The 10207-nt window shown below is 51.6% G+C and overlaps 1 protein-coding gene across 11 annotated transcripts in view; it reads right to left on the reverse strand.

Annotated features, from left to right (window-relative positions):
• Positions 1-9769, reverse strand: part of Pik3cd (phosphatidylinositol-4,5-bisphosphate 3-kinase catalytic subunit delta) — a 51201-nt gene extending 41432 nt beyond the window's left edge. For 4 of the 11 annotated variants that reach the window (XM_052178206.1, XM_052178207.1, XM_052178204.1 and 1 more), the window contains exon 1: positions 7088-7204. The gene's annotated coding sequence lies outside the window, so the exon portion shown is untranslated. Of the gene's footprint in view, positions 1-5579; positions 5711-7057; positions 7206-9657 lie in introns of those variants that run through there. The other 7 variants (XM_052178209.1, XM_052178208.1, XM_052178197.1 and 4 more) reach the window with 6 other exon arrangements.
• Positions 9770-10207: the final 438 nt, after the last annotated feature.

The raw sequence follows: 10207 nt of genomic DNA on the forward strand, positions 1-10207 counted from the left end.
TCAGCCCAAGGTTCATCAAGACCTTCATTTACTCTGGAAGGCACACATTGCCCCACCACAGGCTTACTTCCCTGTCCCAGAACCACCACCACCTAAATCCAGCCAGCCAGCCATAGATTAACCAAGAGGATGGTCCATTTGGACAGAAAGGCTCTGCTGGCTCTCCCTCTGAGACCAGTGACCTCCTTAGCAGCTGATGTTTCTGTGGAAGTCACTCTCCCTTTGGCTTAAGGGTCTAACATTTCTCCTTGTTAGAGAAAGGTGAACCTTGAGAGCAAAGCGGCGACTTGGAATAAATGATAATTAGGAAGAGCTGACAGACACTGTGTGCTAGGCGACATTCACCTAATTTGTCTCACTCTACCTTGGAGTAGATCCCATCAGCTTTATTTTACAGAGGAAACAAAAAACCCGAGGCGTCGAGCAACCCACCAGAGGCCACCCAGCCGGGAAGCAGAGTGGAGGAGGCTAGAACATGAACTCAGCCACTCCAGAAAGCAAGCTATCTCATCTCCAGCCATAAAGAGCTACATCGTAAATGACAACCTTTAAGAAGGTCATTGAGGCAAGTCTCTGTGATATTCAGAGATGGAGAGAGGGTCTTGGAGCTGTTTGTTGTATATCCACTTAGCTTTTAGAGACACAAACACACTGTCTCTGATGTACTAACTCCAGAGTATGAGAAAGGCCAGGTCAGTCGCAGAGTTGGGGATAGAGACTGTGGGGTGGGTGGACGGGCTTGGAAGCAACATTGAGTGGCCCTCCCTGAAGGTTGCGTCAGAGCCTACGACATCCCTGCTTTAGAGACTTAGGCTGCACAAAGGACCACTAGGGGAGGAAATAACATGGAAAACTGTTAGGCTACAACGTGCAAAAAGTGAATCACAGGGGATTAAGAAGAGGCTCGGTGGGTACATGTGCTCACTGTGCAAACACGAACACCTGAGTTTGAATTCCCAGCATCCGGTCACGGTTAAGAGTGCCCGTGAGCCTGATGTTGGCGGGGGAGAGAGAGAAATAGATCCCATGAACTCAACGGCAGGCAGTCTAGTGGAAAGAAAGGCCCAGTCTCAGGTTCATCTCGAGACCCTGTCTTTTCTTATTTTGTTTTGTTTTGTTCGAGACAGGGTTTCTCTGTGTAGCCCTGGCTGTCCTGGCATTCCCTCTGCAGACCAGGCTGGCCTCAAACTCACAGAGATCCATCTGCTTCTGTCTCCCTAGTGCTGGGACTAAAGGCATGTGCCACCACAGCCTGGCTGGGACCGTGTTAAAGGAATAAGGGAGAAAGAATGATAGACAGCCCGTGTGTCTTCTGGCCTCGATGTGTCCACCTAAGTACACACACACAAACACACAACCACATGCCTAGCTGGGCATGGTGAGTGAAGCCTCTCATCAGGAGATCAGGAGTTCAAAGCCACCCTCGGCCTAGTAGTGAGCTCAAAGCCAACCTGAGCTCCCTGAGACCCTGTCTAAAAGATGAGGCCATATTATTCGATATCATTGAATTACGTGAGGTACCTGGAGTTGTCAAGGTCTTAAAGACAAGAGAGCAGTTATCAGGGGTAAAATGGGGAAGGGGGAGTCCGTGCTTGGGGTAAAGGGGCTCTCCCGGCTCCTTTTCGGACAGCATCTGTCTTGCTGAGTCTGGCTCCTTTACCCATTCATGAAATTCTAAAAACATTGCCTCTGAGGCTCAGAAGGTTAGAAGGTTAGTCCAAGGTCACTCAGCAGGGAAGAAAAACAAGACTGGAAAGAAGGCTCAGTGGTCAAGGGCACGTACACTCTCAGAGGGAACCGTTATGTGTTGGCACCGGCGCAGGGCGGCTCCCACCATTTTTACTCTAGCTCTAAGGGGGATACAGTGCCAGTGCCAGCACCACACACACACACACACCTTAAAAACAAGAAGTTTGCTGTTTGTTTTTTGACACAGGGTCTGTCTGTGTAGCCCTGGCTGGCCTGAAAACCAGCGATGTAGCTTAGGCTGGCTTTGAACTCACATATTCATCTGCCTCTGCTCTTTTTAAAGAGCAGATGAAGCTAAAACCCAGTCCTGGGCTGGGGGGTTGCCACCCAGCAAGGGAGCTTGACTCCCAGGAAAAGTCTGGGTTCCTTCCACACACTCTGGAGAAATCCTGCAGAGTGACTGGCTTGTCCTCACCCCTGTGCAGACAGCATCCCCTCCCAAAGTTTCAACAGCAGAGAGTGCGTTCCCTTCCCTGTTGAGAACACACTGCTCGGGCTGTAGAGACAGCTTGGCAATTAAAAGCACTGACTGCTCTTCCGAAGGTCCTGAGTTCAAATCCCAGCAACCATATGGTGGCTCACAACCCTAGGTAATAAGATCCAATGCCCTCTTCTGGTGTGTCTGAAGACAGCTACAGTGTACTCACATATAATAATAAATGAATCTTTAATAAAAAGATTAAATTTCCCCATGTAGAGCAGAGGGAACCTGATGGCCCAGCAGTGCCAGGGCCCCTGGGGACCCCCTGATGCCATCATGATCCTTCTTGCTTCCTGCAGGCTTCAGTAATGGGGGCTCCCCAATTCCCTTCAAATCTCTGTCAGGCAAATTGCAGTCCCCAAGGTGGACAGGAGGATTCAGATGTAAAGAAAGGGGCTACTGTCACCTCCTCTGGCTATAGAGAAGGCAGCAAGGCAGCAGGTGCTGAGACAGAGAGGGGTACAGGAAAGAAAGGGAGGGAAGTGTAGGCAAAGGCTCCCCTCCTCCCTCTCTGGGAGTCCTACACAAGGCTCTCAGCAGAGCGGACTAGAAAGCTGATGCCAGGGCTGGAGAGACGGCTCAGCAGTTAAGAGAGCTGACTGTTCTTCCGAAGGTCCTGAGTTCAAATCCCAGCAACCACATAGTGGCTCACAACCATACATATTGAGATCTGGCGCATCTTCTGGGGTGTCTGAAGACAGCTACAGTGTATTTGCATATAATAAATAAATAAATCTTAGAAAGAGAAAGAAAGACAGAAAGAAAAGAAAGCAAACTTCTGTCAGCCATGAAGCCAGGAAAAGGAGGCGACACTTGGACAGCAGCTCAGCAGAGATCACTGGGAACTGAAGCCCCAGCCTAAGGACACTGGCAGAAGAAACAGGGCAGGGCAGGGTAGGAAACTGACACCAGCTTCTTTCTCAGAAAACTTATACAGAATCTTCCCTTTGCTCCTGTGAGCTGGTCGGTGACTCTCAAGGGTGTCTTTGCCCTCGAATCTCACCATTGATTGCAAAAAAAAGTTCGTGTTTGGCAGCACAAGTGTATGTGAGTGTGTGTGTGTGCATGAGTGTGTATATGTGTGTATGATGTGTGTGGGTGTGCATGCATGTGTGTGTGTGTATTCCTGTGTGTATAGGCTAGACAAAGACTATTCCTTAGCAACACTGTCCACTTTTAATTTCTTTGCTGCGTGGAAATGATGCACATCTTTAATCCTAGCACTTGGGAGGCAGAGGCAGGTGGATTTCAGAGTTGGAGGCCAGTCTGGTCTACAGAGTTCCAGGATAGCCAGGGCTACACAGAGAAACCCCATCTCAAAAAACCAAAAAAGAAAAAAAAAAAAAAAGGAAGGAAGGAAAACCAGAAACTTTTGGGAAGACAGTTTTCTCCTTCTACCTTTATCGGGGTCCTGGGTCCCCACGCTGGCATCTTTGGGCAGCAAGCACCTTCTCCTGCTGAGCCATCTTGCCAGCCTGAGACAGGGTTTCTCCTTGGCCTAGGGTTCACCTTGATTAGGCTTGGCTTGCTGGCCAGCGAGTGAGTCCCTGCCATCTGCTCCCTCCCTGCCTGCCGCTGTATTCCCACCGTTGGGACTGTTCATTACACACCAAGGTTGGTTTCCACTGTTGTTTCTAAACATGGGCTCTTTGGCTGGTACCCAGGTAACGAGTGTTCCACCAGACCGTCTCCCCAGCCCTTGAGAAAGGATCTTTGCATATATAAGTTAACGAATGACGTTATGACTGATGACTTTAATTAGCTAAATGACTTTAACGAAGTTCAAAATGACTTCCTCCTGCAGGGGTTCTTACAAAACACACAACAATGGGCTGGAGAGAAGGCTCAGCAGTTAAGAGCACTGACTGCTCTTCCAAAGATCCTGAGTTCAATTCCCAGCAACCACATGGTGGCTCACAACCATCTGTAATGGGATCTGATGCCCTCCTCTGGTGTGTCTGAAGACAGCTACAGTGTATTTAGATATAATAATAAATAAATCTTTAAAAAAAAAAGAGAGACAACAAGCCACACGGTCAGGAAGAGATGGTCACATGAGGACAGAGGCATTTGAGCAAGGGCCACTTGGAGCCACTGGCGGCTAGGAAAGGCAAGGTCTTCCCCTAAGGTCTTGGAGGGGACACGAACCTGCTGGGACTCTGACTTCAAATGTCTGGTTCCTGAATAGAAATCTGGTTTTTTGTTTTGTTTTGTTTTTGGGTTTTTGTTTGTTTGTTTTTGAGACAGGGTTTCTCTGTGTAGCCCTGGCTGTCCTGGAACTCACTCTGTAGATCAGGCTGGCCTCCAACTCAGAAATCCGCCTGCCTCTGCCTCCCAAGTGCTGGGATTAAAGGTGTGTGTCAGGGTTGGAGAGATAGATGGCTCAGCAGTTAAGAGCACTGACTACTCTTCCAGAGGTCCTGAGTTCAAATCCCAGTAACCACGTGGTGGCTCACAACTATCTGTAATGAGATCCAATTCCCTGTCCTGGAGTGTCTGAAGATAGCTAAAGTGTACTCACATATAATAAATAAACAAATCTTTAAATAATAAAAAAAAAAAGGTATGTACCACCACCGCCCGGCTGAAATCTGTTGTTTTAAGGCACAAAACTGCAGGCCAGCAGATCATACCCCGCACACGCGGGCACAGGAAGTCACATCCTCCTCAAGCAGCCTGAGCCTCACTCATCCCCAAAGCCCAGAAGCTTTGCATGCATAGTCAACCGGAAGGAGAACTTTCTTAGGCCCCAGGGACGGCCCTGGCCCTGGGGAAGAACAGAGTGGTGTACCCCACAGAAAGTCACACTCGGTGTTTGGGTGCAGAGAGAGAGAGAGAGAGATCGGGAGGTTCCCGGTTGATGGATTTTTTCCACCTTGAAACTGGCAGCGTTTCTGTTCTGATTGATGGCTGGGGAATTCCGCCAGCCACTTCAATGGCCACTCGGTTTGATCGGTTTGATCTTTGAACAGCAGGACCACGCTGACATCTGCAATGAGCGCCGATTCCAGATAAAGCTGGTGTTTTTCTCACTGCCAAAACAAGCCAGGCTCCCGCTGTCCTCCAGCCTGGAGGCTAGTCATTCATTACTGGAACACGTGCCCTGTTCAGAGCTCTCCTTGCCCATCCTCCAGGGGCTCTTGCCTTCCGGGCTAGTCCTACTATCAGACCTCTAGGGAAGTGCGGTCCCCCCAACTCCCTCCCCCCCCCCCCCCCCGGGAGTCACGGAAGCCTTCTTAAGATCCCATCTTAACGAGATGTTTGCTGGGGCCCTGGACCCACAAGGTGAGCTGGGGAACTGTCCTTTTTGAAAAGAACAGCCAAAGGGGAATTGCCTCACACACTGTACCTTCACTTTCCTCTCCTACCATGCAGTTGAAGAAAAACACAGCAACCAGGACCACTCCGGCTCCCTGCCCATCCGCGCCCATCCGCAGAAGCCTGTACCTTCCCTACATGCCTTGCTCTTGGCATAGTCTCTAGCCCGGTGGCACCTCTGTGAGCATCAGTTCAAAGTAGCCTAGCCAGAGACCGGATGGAGCCCACGGCAGATTTGCATGTAAACTGGGCAAGTTTGTAGAAGAAAGTCCAAACCCAGCACTGTGAGGAATCTGTGGTGTCAGGGATGAGAACAGGGATTATGTCCTTATGTCCCAAGTCCCTTTGGAGCAGATAGTGAGCCACTCACTCCTGACCAATCCCCCCCCCCCACTCACCCCACATACACGGAAAACCTAAGTCCCAAGTCTCAGAGGGCATTTGGGAGTGGGCTTCTTCAAGTCCTGTTCCTTCAGGCTCCACTGACTGGAGAGGCTGCAAGCTGACAGACAGGTCCCTCCTCCTGGCGGAGCCTGAACCCAACGGACTGCTCAGAGAACCCCAGAGTCCATCTGCAAACTGGAGGGATTTTTTACGGAGCTAGATGGGGCCCCGGTGTGTGGGCGCTTCACACCCTGACAAAGCCCATCCCCAGCCTCCACTCCCACCCCAGAGCACCCCTGACCTCCTCTGCCATTTGGGTTCTGGAGTTTCTACCTGTCCGCCACGAAAGTGACGGCCACCTTAGTAGTACCCCGATCCTGGGGCCCACAAAAGGTCATGCTGCTCTCCCTATCTCTTAAGGATGAGGTGCAGAGGAGGAAGTATAAATAAGAACAGGAAACTAAATTTAAAAAAGAAAAAAAAAAGAGCAGCCCCATTCAGGCTGATTTACCGGCAAGAGTATTTTTTAAAAAAAACGTCCGGAAATGCAAAACTGGAGGCGGTTTTGCCGCCGTAACCCGGGCTCAGCCGCAGATCTGTAGTGATCTAGCCCTCGCCTGGGTCCAAACCTCTGCGGCAAGCAACACAGGCAGTGGGGAGAGAGGGAAGGAAGGCCCAGGAACATCAGTGTCTGCCCCTAGCCAGTCCTGACCCTCCCTGAAGAGGCTGGGAGGACCGCAGGGCCAGGGTGCAGAGGAACTTGATGCTCCTGTCCCCGCGCCTGGACTGGTAAGCCGGGGTGCTCCTGCTCCGGCTCAGCCTCGCCGCACTATTCGGACGCCTGGAACATAACAGGGACCTCACTGGCCGGCCGGGAGCCCCTGTCCGGAGATCGGGGTGCACAGAGACAGGTGTGAGGGAGATGCTGGTACCGGGGACGTCCGGAACCCCAGGGTAGCTCAGGCCCTGGTCCCCGCAGATCGGCTCCAGAGAGTCCCACTGTCCCTTTGCCAGACACCAGGAGGTGCCCAAAGTCTAGGTGCACTGGCTGTGAGTGCTGGAAGCGGTAGGAGAGCAGCCCGGCGCGAACCCCTTCCCCACCTTCCCACCCAGTCTTCTTCCCACCTCTGCGATGACTCCCGCGGGAGCACTTACTGGTCTAGCAGTTGGGTTCTCGGAGCTGGCAGCCCCAAGGCTGGGCGCGAGTGAGCCAGAGGCGGGGCGCGCAGCGGGACGGCCCGCCTACTGACAGTCCGCACACTCCACTTCCCACTTTGCTTCCTTTCTACAGATCACAGGAAAAACAACTGGTCCCCTACGCCTCTCCAGCCCCGCCCCAAGCCCAGTGGGCCCTGCCAGGGTAGCGCTGCAGGTGCCTCCGACACCCGCCCCCCAAAGCACCTCGCACTGTTCGAAAACCAAGTCTTCTCTTGCTGCCAAGGCACACTGCCAAATAAAGGTCCGTAGAGCCCTGGGCATCGCCACAGTCGCTGAGAAAACAACGACAAAGCAAAACCAAAACCTAGACAGGACAGGAGAACTGCAGGATGAGTGGCTCCTGTCTTAGGCGCTCTAGGGGTCAAAGCAGAAGAGTGACAGAAACAGCTTGCAAGTCTCAAAGGTCCTTTAAGAGCATTAGCCAGGCCGGGCGGTGGTGGCACACGCCTGTAATCCCAGCACTCTGGGAGGCCAGCCTGGTCTACAGAGTGAGTTCCAGGACAGCCAGAGCTAAACAGAGAAACCCTGTCTTGAAAAAACAAAACAAAAGAAAACAAAAGAACATTAGCCAGGCCTAGGTGCTCTCACTTTGAATCTCAGTACTTGGGCAGAGGTATGTAGGTCTCTGAGTTCAAAGCCAGCCTGGTGTATGGAATGAGTTCCAGGTTGGCTAGGGCTAAAGCGATCCCATCTCAAAAACTACTCATCAAAATGTTCTCATCCAGTGGTTGGCTGGGTGTAGTGGAGCAGTTTCTAATCCCAGCACCAGGGAGCCAGAGAGCCGAGCAGATCTCTGAGTTCGAGGCCTCCTATTCTCCAGAGTGAGTTCCAGATCAGCCAGGTCTGTCTGTCGCCTGTCTCCAAGAAACAGACAAATGCAGTGCACAGCTGGGCTTCCCTCTAACTACCAGAGCTTTCTAGAAAGGTCTACCGATGCAGTGTGATATGGCTGGAGGCTCCTTTTGGCTAGGCCGCAATTTAACCACTGCTCCCAATAGAGCGCTTTGTGAGACAGTCAGATGAGGAATATTCGCTACTTCCGAAATACCTTCCTGGGAGCTGGGCGTGTGGCTCCACTGGTGGAGGGCTAGCATGCACAAAATCCCGAGGTCCATCCCAGCACCGTAAACTAAACACTGTGGCGAGGCAGGTGCCTATCATCCTAGCACTCAGGAGGTAGAAGCAGGAGGATCAGAAGTACAAAGTCATCCTCAGCTGTACAGCAAGTGTTGGTGTTCTGTCTAAGCTCCACCCCACACCTACCTGGCAATAGCCAGGTATGCCCCGCCCCAGAGATCTGGCCCACTATAAGAGGGGCTACTTGCTCCTCCTCTCCCTCTTTGCTCTCTGCTCTCCCACATTCTCACCTCTCTGCCCCTGGGGTTCTTCCCCCCTCCACATGGTCATGGCCGGCCTCCACTCTCTCTCTCTCTCTCTCCCTCTCTCTACCACTAACTCCCAATAAACTCTATTCTATACCATGTCTGTGTGTGTGTGGTCCCTCAGGGGCAGAGGTGCCCAGGCAAGGGCCCGCCTGGACACCTTCCCCCACGCCGCCTGGCCACACTCACCTAACCCCCTAAGGGGCTCTCCCCTTTTAAGCCCTTTCATCCTGCTGCTGAAAGTCCTTCAGCAAGTTCAGGGCCGGGCTGGGCTGCATGACAACCTGTGTCTTAGGGTTACTACTGATGTAACGAAACGCCATGACCAAAGGCTTTTCATTTGGTGTATACGTCCATATCACTATTCATCACCAAGGGAAGCCTAGACAGAAACTTAAACAGGCCAGGAATCTAGAGGCAGACACCTGGTCCGCGGCCTTGCAGGGGCGCCGCTAACTTAGCTGGCAGGACCTCTTTCATCCCCAGCCTTCAGTTGCTCCTGAGGCTGCCCCTTTACCAATGGCCTCTCTCTCACAGTGCCCGGCCTCGGCTGCTCTCCATGAGCCCTTCGAGCCTTAAACCAGAACCACTGTCGCTCTCACTTGACCAAGTCTGGCTCCCAGAACGAGGTAAAGCCGTGGTTGTCTCTGAACCTCAGCTTCTCTCAGGAAACGCTTCCCAGAAGAGTCCGTCTCAGCGATGCTGGTCTCTTCTTAATCACTCTACTTTCTCAGTCCCAGCTGACCAGCAACGCAAAGGTTTCACTTCAGTGGTGCTAGGTTCCCGTTAACCGCAGCTGACTCCTCAGCCCCGGTTAGGCACAAGGACAGAATCTTAATTCAAAATACCAAACAGCCCTGATAGAGCCTTTAAACTTTCCTCTGAAATTCCGCCAGTCAGGCCCCATTGTCTGCTCTGCCCTCAACATTCTCAACTTCCAAGCTCCCACAGAACTCTCAGTGGCTTTTCTGGCCCAGAGTTCTAAAGTCCTACCACAATCCTCCCCAAAACATGATGAGGTCTGTCAGAGCAACACCGCATTATCCTGGCACCAACCAATCTTTAGTCAGAGTCACTACTTCGTGAACAAAGAGACTTGAAGGGGAAAGGGTTAATTAGGCTTACACTTCCACATCACAGTTCCTCATCACAGGAAGTCAGGACAAACAGGGCAGGAGTTGATGTGGAGACCTCGGAGGGATGCCGCTGACTAGCTAGCTCAGCCTGCTCTCTTAGAGAAACCAGAACCAGGAGCTGAAGATAGGCCACACCCACGATGGGCTGGGCACTCCCATACCAAACACTAATTGATAAAATGCCCCGCAGGCTTGCCTAGAGTCAGATTTTATAAAGGCATTTTTCTCAATTGAGGCTCCTTCCTCTCTGATGACTCTCACCTGGGTCGAGTTGATATAAAACTACCCAGGACACCTTGTCTCAAAACAAACAAAAACAAACAAACAAAAAGCTGGCTAGGAACTGGAGTGGATGAAAGTGCTTGTTACCAACCCTGATAAAAATCTGAGTTTAATCCCCCAAACTCTCACGGTGGAAACAGAGAACTGACTCCCCAAAGCTGTTCTCTGAACTTCATGTTTGTATCATCGTCATCATCATCATCATCATCATCACCATCACCACCACTGCCATCTCTTGCACACGTGTATAAGCTCAC

Source organism: Apodemus sylvaticus, chromosome 3 (assembly GCF_947179515.1).
Source record: "Apodemus sylvaticus chromosome 3, mApoSyl1.1, whole genome shotgun sequence".
Lineage (NCBI taxonomy): Eukaryota > Metazoa > Chordata > Mammalia > Rodentia > Muridae > Apodemus > Apodemus sylvaticus.